Source organism: Podarcis erhardii (assembly GCF_964252035.2).
Source record: "Podarcis erhardii genome assembly, chromosome: 9".
NCBI lineage: Eukaryota > Metazoa > Chordata > Lepidosauria > Squamata > Lacertidae > Podarcis > Podarcis erhardii.
The window spans coordinates 56247797-56262325 of record NC_138512.1 but is presented as its reverse complement, the minus strand read 5'-3'; the positions used below and the strand labels follow the sequence as shown (position 1 = coordinate 56262325).

Genomic DNA, 14529 nt, shown 5'->3' with positions numbered 1-14529 from the left:
ACTGTCTCTTTCTTCTGGTCACGGATTCTGCCGGTCATCTCTGCCAGTCCCATAAATTCAGTCACCTTGGTCTGCCATTCTTCCAGAGTAGGTAATTCTTTAGTCTTCCAATACTTCGCCAAAAGGATTCTTGCTGCTGTTGTTGCGTACATAAAAAAGGTCCTATCTTTCTTTGGTACCAATTGGCCGACCATGCCCAAGAGAAAAGCCTCCGGTTTCTTTACAAATGTCCACTTAAGGATTTTCTTAATTTCATTATAGATCATTTCCCAGTAGGCCTTAATCTTTGGGCAGGTCCACCAAAGGTGATAAAAAGTTCCTTCACATTCATTACACTTCCAACAATTGTTATTGGGCAAATGATATATCTTTGCAAGCTTGACTGGGGTCATGTACCACCTATAGATCATTTTCATTATGTTCTCTTTCAGGGCACTACATGCCGTAAATTTAATACCTGTGGTCCATAACTGCTCCCAGTCAGCAAACATAATATCATGACCAATATCTTGTGCCCACTTAATCATGGCTGATTTAACCGTTTCATCTTGTGTGTTCCATTTTAGCAGCAGATTATACATTCTAGACAAATTCTTAGTATTGGGTTCTAGCAATTCTGTTTCTAACTTTGACCTCTCCTTCTGAAATCCTAGTTTTCTGTCCTGCTTAAAAGTTTCATTAATCTGGTAATAATGTAACCAATCTCGGACTTTAGGTTTCAATTTCTCAAAACTCTGTAGTTTCAACTTTTCACCATCATATTCTATAATTTCACAGTATTTTGGCCAGTCTGTATCCATGTTCAATCTTTTTACCGCCTTAGCTTCCATTGGTGACAGCCACCTGGGGGTTTTACTTTCAAACAAATCTTTATATCGATTCCATACATTATACAATGCTTTCCTAATAATATGATTTTTAAAATTTCTGTGTACCTTTACCTTGTCATACCATAAATATGCATGCCAACCAAAACTATTATCATAACCTTCCAAGTCCAGAATATCTGTATTCTCAAGAAGTAGCCATGGTTTCAGCCAGCAAAAAGCTGCTGCTTCATAGTAAAGTTTTAAGTCCGGCAGGGCAAAGCCCCCTCTATCCTTTGCATCAGTCAAAATCTTGAATTTAATTCTGGGTTTTTTGCCCTGCCAGACAAATTTAGATATATCTTTCTGCCACTTCTTGAAACAGTCCATCTTATCTAAAATTTGCAATGTCTGGAACAAAAACAACAATCTCGGCAATACATTCATCTTAATTACAGCAATTCGGCCTAACAAGGAAAGTCTCAATCTTGACCATATATCGAAATCTTTCTTCACTTCAGCCCAGCATTTCTCATAATTATCTTTAAATAGATTCACATTCTTAGATGTTAAGTTCACCCCCAGATATTTTACCTTTTTAGTAATTTCCAAACCCGTTTCTCTTTGAAAACTATCTTTTTCCCCCACCGTGAGATTTTTTTCCAACACCTTTGTCTTGTGTTTATTCAATTTAAAACCTGCTACCTGACCAAATATTTCAATAAGTTCCAAAACTCTTTTTGTGCTAGTTTCTGGCTGTTGTAGTGTCAAAACTAGGTCATCTGCAAATGCTCTTAGCTTATAATGTTTAGTTCCGACCTGTATACCTTTAACCAGCTGGTCTCTTCTAATCATGTTAAGGAAAACCTCCAGTACCGATATAAACAATAGAGGGGAAATTGGGCATCCCTGTCGTGTCCCTTTCTCTATTGGAATTTCATCCATAACCATACCATTTACAATAAGTTTGGCCTTTTGCTCAGAATAAATTGCACTTATACCATTTTCAAAGTTCTTGCCTACCCCCATTCCTTGGAGATTCCTCTTCATAAAACTCCAACAAATATTGTCAAAGGCTTTCTCTGCATCCACAAAAATCAAAACAGCTTTTCTATTTATGTCAGTTTCCAAAAGTTCTAGAATATCTATAATATTCCTCACATTGTCTGACAAATGCCTGCCTGGTAGAAAGCCTGTTTGGTCCCTATGAATCTCCTCTAACAGCACTTTTTTGAATCTTTTTGCTAGAATGTCTGCAAAAATTTTATAATCCACGTTCAAAAGTGATATAGGGCGGTAATTCTTGACTTGATGTTTCTCAGTTTCTGTCTTTGGTATAAGTGAGATGAATGCTTCCTTCCACGATTCGGGAGCCTTTTTCCCCTCCAAAATTTGGTTGCAGACTTCTTTCAATGGTTGTATTAACCAATCCTTCAATACTTTATAATATCTCGCAGTTAATCCGTCTGGCCCTGGTGATTTTCCCAGCTTCATATCCTGGATGGCACTCTCTATTTCTTGGTCTGTAATTTTCTCGTTTAAACTCCTTCTATTGTTTTCAGAGATTTTTGATAGTCCGTATTTTCCAATAAATTCTTCTATCTCCTGTTCATTTTTTGGCCCTTGTTTGTATAATTTCTTAAAGAAACTTTGAAAACAATTACTTATCTCATTTGGTTTATTAATAGACTTCCCATCTACTTCGAGTGATGTCACTGTGTTCAATTTTTGTCTCTTTTTCAGTTGCCAAGACAGTAGCTTCCCACATTTATCTGCAGATTCAAAAGTCTTTTGTCTCATTTGTTTAATTTTCCATTCTATTTCCTGGTTCGTCAATTCCATATATTGTGTTTGATAAAATTTTATTTCTCTTAATATCTCCTGGGATTTAGGCTTAGATCTCAATTTCTTCTCCCCTTCTTTTATTAGATTCCAAATTTTCTCTTTCTTCTCATTCTGCTTTTTCCTCTTTATTGAATTCTGTTGTATTAGGAAGCCACGCATCACGGCTTTACTTGCGTCCCAAATGATTCTTTTTTCTGTATCTGATCTCAAATTGATCTCGAAGTAGTCTTTAAGTGTTTCTTGGGCCTTTTTACAAATTTCCCCATCTCCAAAGAGAGTGTCATTCATTCTCCATCTGAAGGTTCCAGCTGTTGTCAGCTTCATTTCCATCTTGACAGCATTATGGTCAGAGCAGGTCTTTGGGCAGATTTCTGTTTTTTTAACCTTTGATGCCAGATTACTAGAAATCCATATTTGATCAATTCTAGTCCATGTCATTTTTGCTTCAGAGAAGAAAGTCCCCTCCCTTTCCAGAGGGTTCCTAGTTCTCCAAATATCGATCAGATCCATAGTGTCAGTCAGGTCAAAAAAAGTCTTTGGTAATCTTCCGTCATTAGATATTGTTTGTCTTTGGGCCTTATCCATGTTTGTAGAGACGACTCCATTCATGTCACCCATCATTATAATTTTAAAGTCCAAAAAGTCCATTAAAGTCTCATGCAACTTCTTAAAGAATTCAGCCTTCCCCTCATTTGGTGCATAAACTCCGACAATCAATATTTTTTCTCCATAAATTTGGATTTCCACTGCCAGGTATCTTCCTTGGTCATCCTTAAAGATCAATTTTGGTTCAAATTTTTCCTTGACATAAATCACAACTCCTCTTTTCTTGACTCTATCTGATGATATAAATTCTTGTCCTAATCTCTTGTTTGTTAAAAGTTTTCTATGTATCCTGGCAATGTGAGTTTCTTGTAAACAGATTACATCTAGTTGTTCCTTCTTTAATAAATGAAATACTTGGCCCCTTTTTCGAGGGTGGTTCAAACCATTGCAGTTCCAGCTAAAGAGTTGCAGAGACATTTTGGTTACTGGGTAGACCTTCCACCGACTGCACCAAGTTGTTGTTCCTCCTCGGTCGGTGCTCGGTTCAGTCCAAATGATAGATTTGAGATGTCCGGTACTTCCTCCTCGCTGACAGTTCCTTTCTGAAGATCCTCTTGATTTCTTTCCAAAAAGATCTCTTTATCCTGGTTTGTTTTTATTTTAATTTTCTTCCCTTTGTAGCTAAAGGACAGCCCTTGTGGAAATTCCCACCTAAATGGGATGTTATTCTTCTTAAGTAGATCAACTAGTTCTTTAAATTGAGATCTAACCTCCAAAAAGTATTTAGGAATATCCTTGAAGATTTGAATCTGAGAATTTTTAATGACCAAGGCCTTCTGGAAATGTAGGTTCAATATTTTGTCTCTTTGTTCCTTTGATCCTAAGGTAATTAAACAATCTCTTGGCTTCTTCCCTTGCTTCCTGCCAATCCGAAAGGCTGAGGTTATCATAAATTCATCTTCCTCTCCATCTAGCTCATCATTCCAGAAGTCTTGAAATTTGTCTGTAAGGAATTCCCCGAGCTTGTCCTCTTCCTCTTCTGGAACCAGTCTTAATTTCAGATTCTTACTTTTCCTTTCCAGTTCTAGTAGGGCTAATGCTGAATCATGTTCATGTACTTTTTTTACAATAGGCGCAAACTTTCCTTTGGTTTCTTCAGCGGTGGACCTAGCACTCTCAGCTATTTTCCTTGTTTCCGTAGATTCTTGAACCAAACGGTTTATGGAATCTGTATTAGATGAAATTGTTGTTGTATTCAGGTCTAGTCTTGTTGTCAACTCCGTCAATTTCTTTGAGTTCTCTGTAGACTGTTTAGTGAGTTCTGCAGATTGCTTGGTAAGTACTTCTAGTGACTGATTTATTTTAAGCAGGGCCTGTGTCATTGACTCCATTGATGCTGCTGTTATTTTTTCTTGTGCAGCTGCTGCTCCTGATAAGGAGCCTCTTTTTTGAGCTTGTTTTTGAGCCTGCTTTGTTTTACTTCTTGTTGAAATCTCTTCTGGCGGGTTGCTCATAACTCAAGGTCATTCACACAGGAAAGTTGCAAGTGGAAAATCCCACTGGATACTCCGTAATGTAGCTAAAGCCCTCTAGAGGAGGAAATTGTAACCATCCAAAGGCACCCAGAACAAAGAAACAGAAAGTCCAAAGGCAAAAGTCCCATTAAAAGTCTTTAGTTTGTAGCACTTTACTGTTGAAATTGTAATCCACCAAAGTCCCGAGTATGTTTCAAAATAAGTCTTATTTTGTAGCCGCTGTCCTTTGACAGCTCACTTGACAGTTCCTTTTTTCAGGCGATCGCTACTCCGGCAGCCTGACCAGAAGTGTCAGCAGCAGAGGTTTTTTATTCCTTATCCCTTTCTTTTGCAGGTTAAATTAATTCTGTTTCCTCCCCCCCTTCTCCTGCACTACAGGGGGGAGATCCTTTCGATGTCTGGTTTAATAAGAATTAAGAGGAAAGTCCGTTTAATCACAGCTCAGTCTTTCATTGCTCCGTTAATCATGCAGATCCGGGAGGCTGACTTCCTTAATTTTTGCCTTCCCGTTTTCAGCCAAATCTTCTAAATTTTTAAGTCCCGTTTTTAATTTTGCGTTCTTACTCACGGGTATTGTTGTTGCCAATCTTTAGTTTCAGAAAGGAATCGGCGCTCTCCGTTAATGGCGACGCGGCTTCACTCCGTAAGCTGGGTAGCGATCCTCAGCACCGCGCTCACCCCGATGCCGCTCCGGAGCCTTTAAAAAGGCTCTTTCACGATGCCGGGGGGGCGCAAAGGTGCCCACCGAATCTCCTTGCTCACAGGCTTCTGCGCCTGTGATTTTAGGGGTCCCCCGCTTGCCGTAGCGGGTAAGACCCGAACTTACGGAGCAGTCCTGCCTCGGAGCTCGAGGCTAGGACCGCCATCAAACGCTGGCGCCGACCGGAAGTCTATCTAGTACATAATGCAAGCACAGAACCTACTGTGCAAAAAAGCATATCAACTCATCAAGCCAGCAGGCACCATGCCTCTTCCTCTACATCAGCTGAATATTCCCACATTTAATTATCTGCACAGGGATCCTTTGCACATGCAATCAGCTGCTTCCATACAGTTCCCACCTTGGCAACTCAGCTTCATTTGATGGAAAAGCTCTCGTTTACAACATTAGCCCAGTTTACACACAGTGCAATTCTGTTTATTTTAGCTGACTGGAAGAGATCCAGGAAGTGCACGGAGCAAAACGAAGCGCTCCCAAGTGTCTTCTTGTTCTCAAATTATACATTTGACCTTATGAGTGGGGAGGCAAAAAAAAAAAAAAAAAAAAAAAAAAAAATCCCCTTTGGGAAACCTTGAAGGTTGGTTAGAAGAAAATCCTAATTATCTGTGTTGGGTGACACACATCAACAGCTGAGGCAGTGAGTCCCAATCTCTCTTCATTCTGGCTTTAAGAGACACTTATCACCCACATGAAACAGAAACAGAGAGCATTGCAAGCCGAGCAGCTGCTCTGAGAGGCCAAAGGCTCATTAACCACGAAGCTGATTATGTTTTTCCCCAAGGTTTTTCCCCCTGTCTTAGAACTTTTTCAGTGCCTTGTCTTTATGAAATATTTTTAAAAACAGAAAATGCAGCAAATAACCAGACAAATTTGATTTCTGATGAAGTCTTGGAATCAGAGGTTTTGCTGTAGGAATGATGACAACAATTCATCCCCATACAGTCCTGAGGATTTTCCAGTCCTCTGACCTGTAATATTAGGTTGAAAATCTTTCACGGCTTGGACTGTTCCAAGAGAGAGAGAGTGACTCTTTGCAGGAATAGCCATGATGGCTTCTCACTGGAAGAGTGTTCAGACTAGCAAATTGACTCGTTCATGCAGACAACTCAGACTAAGATCTCTGGAGGTGAAATGTAATTAGTGAGGGAGAAAGGGACTCTACTTTCCCCACAGTTAGGGTGAAAGCGGGGAAATAGCATTCTGCCATGATAACCTCCAGAAAAACATATCCCTCATAAAACCAAAATGAATTTCTCCTACCATTTAAAAAAGTTGGCACTGATAAAGTCAGGTCAAGTATGTTTTAAAAATGCATTAAGATATTCAGAAGGAAAGGATCAGAGAACATTGTTCCATTGATAGAGCTACAGTTTTCTTTTGACTCGACTTCAGACTACAATCCTTTGACCCACTTACCTAGAAGTGCATTTCACCTGGGTAAAATTGACCGCATTTCACCCAAGTGTTTTCAGCACTAATAGTAAAGTTTTACAGGTAGCCAAGCAGAAAAGCTTTTGTATCTTGAGTTCCTCACCCTTGCCATCAGTTTTGGCCATTAATGTGTGAACTTATGTTTTCTTTATAAGGGAGTACAGAAACGTGCTGGAAGGATAAAGCCACATTGCCAAAATGACCAGTGCACTTAGTGGATATCACCTTCCACAGAAAAACCCATGTTTGTGGCTGGTTTATAGATAAAAACCTGCAGAGACTCATAAAGGCGCCAACCAAGTAAGAACGCCTTCAGGGCCCAACAACGCCATTAAAATAAATATTAGTTTTGCCATTGATTTCAGTTGGACGTGGACTGGACCCAAATTATTATTTGAGTGTAAGGTCCGCTAGCCTTTACAACCTCATATACCTTTAATATTGAATTAAATACATTCTCAGGGATGGAGCGGAATATTAAATCGACCTCTAACAACCTATCTGGGCATCCTGAGCTGAGCAGGACAAAGTTCAGGATTCAGTTGAGACCTAACTAAAATTTACAGTTTTGCAGAGTCTGTCATCTTGAACACATCATGACACACAGAAGCCAAGGAAAACAAATGAAGTTCATGTTTTACTGGGTCCCACATGCTGTGATATTTCCAAGCCTGCTAGCATCCAGCAAGAAACACTCAGAACTCTGGATTCAGAAAACAAATCCATAACAAGGATAGAGCAGAGAACAAAGTCAACTCAACAAGTCACTCCATGTGTTTTTCATTTACCTAAAGTCTGTAGGGGAAGTGAATGTGGTATATAGTATGCGTGGTTCATATTTTGGAAACCTCCAAATCAATTCTCTCTCCCCACGCTTCCCCACCCCATTTTATACCATTTGTTCATCATATCCATTCTCCTTCCACCTCAACCAACTTGGAACTCATGTACATTGGGGAAAGAAAGGAAAGACACAAAGTTGGGAGCACACAGTAGTTTGGATTTAAAAGTTCTGCCCACGTTCTTCATATATGCATATTTCCCTTTCTCATTAATATTTTTCAGTTGGAACTAGTAAAGGACGCGGGTGGCGCTGTGGATTAAACCACAGAGCCTAGGACTTGCCGATCAGAAGGTCGGCATTTCGAATCCCCGTGACGGGGTGAGCTCCTGTTGCTCAGTCCCTGCTCCTGCCAACCTAGAAGTTTGAAAGCACGTCAAAGTGCAAGTAGATAAATAGGTACCGCTTCATCGGGAAGGTAAATGGCATTTCCGTGTGCTGCTCTGGTTCGCCAGCAGCGGCTTAGTCATGCTGGCCATGTGACCTGGAAGCTGTATGCCGGCTCCCTCGGCCAATAAAGCAAGATGAGCGCCGCAACCCCAGAGTCGGTCATGACTGGACCTAATGGTCAGGGGTCCTTTTAGCTTTACCTTTAGTAAAGGACACAGGTATATTAAGATATCATGCAGTATATACCATGAGAAGTCAGAGAAGTGCAGGGGGTACCTTCCAATTCTACAGTTCTATGATTGTATGAATATACTGAGAGGGGTTCACCTTAGTGACCCACAATAACTCCCCAGATACTTTACTGCAATGCACTCTACAGGGGTATCCTTTAAAGAACAGTCTGGGAGCTGCAACTAGTACAAAAAAAGAAAGAATACCCAGTGTAGGGCATTCTCAGTGGTGGCACCCCAGGCACAGAATTCCCTCCCAAATGGAATCTGGAATCTAGAAAATTCTTTACTATTACGGAGATACTTTTCGTTTATTTATTCAGACTGAGTGTTTTATGGTTTATTTTTAAAAAACAAAAACACCATATATACTGCAATATGTCATAGCATTGTTTTAAGTTTTTTTTTTTATGTGATTTTTATCATTGTGAGCGACCTTGCACTCCCTCTGGGGAGGAAGGGAAGGTTATAAATTTGAAGCAACAATAATAAATAGATAGTATATATACTATAGGTAAAGGTAAAGGTACCCCTGCCCGTACGGGCCAGTCTTGCCAGACTCTAGGGTTGTGCGCTCATCTCACTCTAGAGGCTGGGAGCCAGCGCTGTCCGCAGACACTTCCGGGTCACGTGGCCAGCGTGACAAGCTGCATCTGGCGAGCCAGCGCAGCACACGGAAACGCCGTTTACCTTCCCGCTGGTAAGCGGTCCCTATTTATCTACTTGCACCCGGGGGTGCTTTCGAACTGCTAGGTTGGCAGGCGCTGGGACCGAACGACGGGAGCACACCCCACCGTGGGGATTCGAACCACCGACCATATGATCGGCAAGTCCTAGGCGTGAGGTTTTACCCACAGCGCCACCTGCGTCCCTATATATACTATATGCAAGCATAACGTAGACATGTTAAAAGAATTCCAGTATACATAGCTTACACATAGAGTGTTGAATTTGAGTGTTGCAGATAAGCTTTGGGTTTCTATCTGATGGACATTAACTCCCATCATCTCTTGATTGATGGGGCTGACAGGAACTGGAGTTCCTCAATATATGTAGGGCACCATCTTAGGCACCCTTGAAATAAGCAATCCGTGACCCATGATTGAGATTATTTAGAATGGAATAGTTTTTCCCTCCTATATAAATCCTCTTAAGAATAAGCATGGAGTGCAATCAATTCCAAGTTTAGTTGACTGGTCACAATCCAGCGCATTGTTCATGTGGCCATCACTTAATTATGCTGGATCGTGGCCACTGTATTTCACTTACTGATCAGCTTTGGATTTAATGTATTATGGGATCTAGCACATAAAACAAAGTGTCCTTCAGGGTGTTTTGCAATCAGTCATATAAGCTTCACTTCTACATTAAACTAAGCACAATGCATTTATTGGCATGCTGGTGGTAGGGAAAACAGCTTTCTTTTCAGTTAAAAACATGCATTGTTTCAATGTCAAACACATCTTCGGATGGCTTACTTTAGTTTGGGAAAGTCTGGATTTCTGGATTGGGTTAGGCCAATTGCTGGGGGGTTGACTGCAAAAATGTCTCAAGTTTGCAAATATCTCCATGGGCTCAAAAAGAAGTTGGTGACCCCTGGCTTATGTTGATGCTGTGAAGGGTGAATAGGGAACGCAGTGAGAATAGAGCTTAGGTTTAGTTTCACTTGTTCCAAATAAGCTGGATCTTGGGGAAATGGAGTAAAGAAGAACACTCTAACCTAGATCTCCCTACTCTTCTAGGTGGCCGCATCCAAAACTATCTGGAACACTTGACAATTTCCACAGCACTATATAATCATTCAGCAGGCCTTCCCATTCCCCACCCCCTGCACCGACTCCCTACATTTTATATACGGTAGTTCAGGCTGTTGCTGTTATCAAGATGGGGCCAGGAACGAAGAGACTGCTGTTAGTGGCAAGGAGACGAGCGGGGGGGAGTGGGGTAAGAGGAGAAACTTCAGTCCTCTCACCATCTACAGCAAGGCGGTCCAACATGCGACCAAGGGCCAAATGCAGCCCTCGAGGCCCAGCCCTCAGCAGCATTTGATGCCCCCATGCAGCTCTTGAGCTGCTTTCCTAAAGCTGGGTAAGTGAAGTGCTGGGCTTTGGGAAGGTGGGGAGAAGGCTCTAGGACCCTGCCAGAGCCTTGCATGTCCTTCTCAAAGCTGTGCATCTCACTTATCTGGCTTTGGGAAGGCAGCATGAGGGCTGGGGAGGGGCCTCAAATTTTGGCATCACTCTCTCTCCCCCGTCGCCTCCGCTGCCACCAATCAACAAGACAGACTGCTAGTTTAGGGGAACTTCAACATCTATGCTGAGGTGACTGGTTCTGGGATGGCTCATGGCTGCCAAGAAAACTATGGGGCTGTCCCAACATGTCACAGGCCCAACGCATGTGACAGGCCACCAACTCTACAATCCTATGACTCTATGATCTAAACACAATTCTATACACATTAATACAGATGTTATAAAGATAACTAGCAACTTAACACTTATTTTACTTACTCAGTCGTAGCTTTGTGTAGTTGGGTGAGGGAAAATAAATAAATAAATGGAGAGTGAAGGAAACCCATTCTCCGGTTATTTATTTCCCACACACACCTGTGTAAAGCTGTGATCAATCTGAGCTTAAAAGGTAAAGGTAAAGGGACCCCTGACCATTAGGCCCAGTTGTGACCGACTCTGGGGTTGCGGTGCTCATCTCGCTTTATTGGGCGAGGGAGCCAGCATACAGCTTCCGGGTCATGTGGCCAGCATGACTAAGCCGCTTCTGGGGAACCAGAGCAGCGCACGGAAATGCCATTTACCTTCCCGCCGGAGTGGTACCTACTTGCACTTTGACTACTTGCACTTTTGACGTGCTTTTGAACTGCTAGGTCTGTAGGAGCAGGGACCGAGCAACGGGAGCTCACCCCGTTGCATCGATTCGAACTGCCGACCTTCTGATCGGCAAGTCCTAGGCTCTGTGGTTTAACCCACAGCGCCACCCTGTCTGAGCTTACCTGGCTTTAGGAAGGTGGTACAAGGGCTCTGTCAGCATCCCAGAGCCCTTGTGCTGCCTCCTCAAAGTCATGTTATAGGGGCTTTGGGAAGGAGGCACAAGGGCTCTAATCCCACATCCTTCCCAAAGCCAGGAAAGCAACCCTCCACCTTGCAAGGGGCCCGGTTCCAGGGGCTCCTGGCATCACACAATTTTGTATACAACCCACCCTTTCTCAGAGGAGCTCATGGCAGCATGCATAGTTCCTGCACTTCCCACTTTATCCTTACAAGAGCCCTGTGAGGTAGTGTAGACTAAGATACATTGACAGATCCAGTGTGTTTTATGGCTGAGTGGGGATTTTAACCATGGTATCCCAGATCCTACTCTAACACTCTACCCATTACACATCCAAAGAACAATTACTAGCATGGAAACAAAGTTTAAAAAATCTCATGAGGTAATGTGTTGAATTAAAATGTAATATGTGAATCAACCGACAGAAAAGCATGAGAAGATATGAGCTCTCTCTTTGCAATATTTAGCTTGAACAATCAATATGTTATCTGGGAGCAAATGTATTAGATCAAGGGCACGAACCACCAGCCCTTGCAGGCCCTATCTGACAGCCCGTCAGTCCGTTTTCAATTTCCCACTGGTGATAATGACAACGCAGCCACCGGCTGGAGGGAAGCCATGAATAGTCAAGCAGGGATATTGTGCTTTTTTATCCTCATTGTGGATGAAAATTTAGATGCAGGGCTGAATAAATACTGAAAGAATGAGTGAAAGCTTACAGAGGAGCGGGGGAAGTAATGTGAGAAAAGCAGGGATCACCATTTAAACAAGGGGGAATATTTCAGTGGACCCAACTGCTTAAGATCACAGACTTTACTTATCAAGACTTTCACTATAATAAAATGTAATTCTGGTCCAATTATGGGCTATCACAAATCCATTGAGAAAAAACTTGAGTACAAGAAAGATTAAGTGAATGGATTTCTCAAGTCCTGCTTCCCTGTCTGGCAGACTCTTTAATATCGGGTTTCAATATTTTGCTAAGTCTATCTTCCATATGTATCATAATGCCAGAATAAGGCAGAGAGACCTGTAGTTATAAAGGAGATAGGTAAATTTTAGCAGGCCAGTGGGAACCAGACTCCCATCTATTAGAGTTTTGGTGATTAGGCATAGAGGAAATCCGAGCAATAATACATTGCTTCACAACATTCCCTACCGACAGGGGATCTTGCAAAAATGCAGGAGTGAGCTTTTCTTCTTTAAATAAATTCTTGTGAGCAATATGAACAACCAACAAGCAGCTAAAAAAGTGCAAACTGTTGTTCCCATATGCAATTTATGTACATATATTCAGTATTAAACATACCTACTCAAACATTCAGCCCTAACTTACAAAGTCATAGTTTCCACATCATCACATCATCAGCACAAGAGACTTGGTGACCCATCTTGGCCCTACTACTAGGGAAAAATTCCTCTAGCTGCTAACTATAATCTGAGTCTGGCACAGGGTTACACTGGCATTCAGAGCTACAAAGGGCTCTGCTGGAACACAGAAAGCTGCAATGAAGATTATTTTTGTATATCTTGTAAGCAGAGCAAATAAATAAATTGCAGTGGCCAGACACTACTAGCACTGTCGCATTTAACTTGAGCAATCAATGAGGAAGCCTGTGCCCCCAAACAAATAACCACAGGAGGGCAATTAAAGGCATAACAAATAGAGACATCTTCCAAGAAATGTGGACCCCCTTTAAAACTATGTTAATGGCCAAAATCAAATCAAGACCTTGTTATACCAACCGCTCAATATTCTCAGTCGAAAGGTTACGTTAAGTAATATGCTTGAATGTTGACTGTATAAGTTTATGTCTAGAGTCAATGGATTAAACAAACACTATTAGATGTACTGTTAGATAAGGGTTTAATGGTTTTTGTATTTGTTTAAAAACAAATTAAAAATTGAAGAAGAAAAGAAAAAAAAACTATACAAATTAATTTAACCATATAAATGAATTTACATTTTGCCTACTCATGCTCACCAAATAAATACCTGCATGTTTTCAGGATATGAGTGCTACTGAAACTGGCTGGAGTTCATATATGTGTTACAGTACATCAGTCTGAATCACAGACATTAGCTATACCACAACAGTGCACCTAGAAGAAGAAAAGATGAGTTTGGATTTGATATGCCGCTTTATCACTACCCTAAGGAGTCTCAAAGCAGCTAACCATCTCCTTTCCCTTCCTCCCCCACAACAAACACTCTGTGAGGTGAGTGGGGCTGAGAGACTTCAGAGAAGTGTGACCAGCCCAAGGTCACCCAGCAGCTGCATGTGGAGGAGCGGGGACGTGAACCCAGTTCACCAGATTACGAGTCTACCAGTCTTAACCACTACACCACACTGGCTCCCTAGAAATGGAAATGCTTTGCAAATTTTATTTCTGGAAATATCAGCATTCTCTGTTCCCTTGCCGTTCCTACTGGACCAAGCTCTGCTCCCCCTTTGTCTCCAAGGGCACAGAGGGCTTTGCATGTAGCAGAACAAAGGGCACAGAGGGGCCCTCCCCCACCATAGTTAAAGGCTGCTAGGGAAACATCCAGCTGAAAAATAGGTGGGGTCTATCATCTTAGGAAACGGCATTTCCATGTGCTGCTCTGGTTCGCCAGAAGTGGCTTAGTCATGCTGGCCACATGACCCAGAAGCTGTACGCCGGCTCCCTTGGCCTATAGAGTGAGATGAGCGCTGCAACCCCAGAGTTGTCCACGACTGGACCTATTGGTCAGGGGTACCTTTACCTCTACCTTTACCGTCTTAGGGGGATGTAGAGGGTGGAGACCTTTAGTTCTGGCACCTGCTCAATGGAAGCAAGTTCGGCTGGTAGGCAGTGCTGAGCTGTAAGCCATGTTCTGGAATAAAGAATTAAAATACACTACTGAACTCCATGTATTGTGTGCTGAGCTGTGTCGGAGCCAGTAGTGACAGTGGCCCAGCAGAAACACCGAAGCTGCTAGGGTATATGCTGTCTGGAATGGCATGCCTGTCATTTTTCTGAGTCAAGGAAGTGAAAAATAAATATGCACTGAGATCAAATAAACTGTCTCTATCATGAGACAGTAAACTCTATCATGGGTAAGTAAACAAGTACAAAAATATATTGAGTTGGGAATAAA

The 14529-nt window shown here is 41.9% G+C and overlaps 1 protein-coding gene and 1 long non-coding RNA gene across 2 annotated transcripts in view; one reads left to right on the top strand and one right to left on the bottom strand.

Moving 5' to 3' along the window:
* The window catches only part of LOC309350414, a 691638-nt gene extending 680584 nt beyond the window's left edge, over positions 1-11054 (top strand). The window contains exon 3 of the long non-coding RNA XR_014160334.1: positions 10978-11054. This is a non-coding gene — a long non-coding RNA (uncharacterized lncRNA). The remainder of the gene's footprint in view (positions 1-10977) is intronic.
* The window catches only part of COL25A1 (collagen type XXV alpha 1 chain), a 325875-nt gene that overhangs the window by 255079 nt on the left and 56267 nt on the right, over positions 1-14529 (bottom strand). The gene's annotated exons all lie outside the window — the stretch shown is intronic.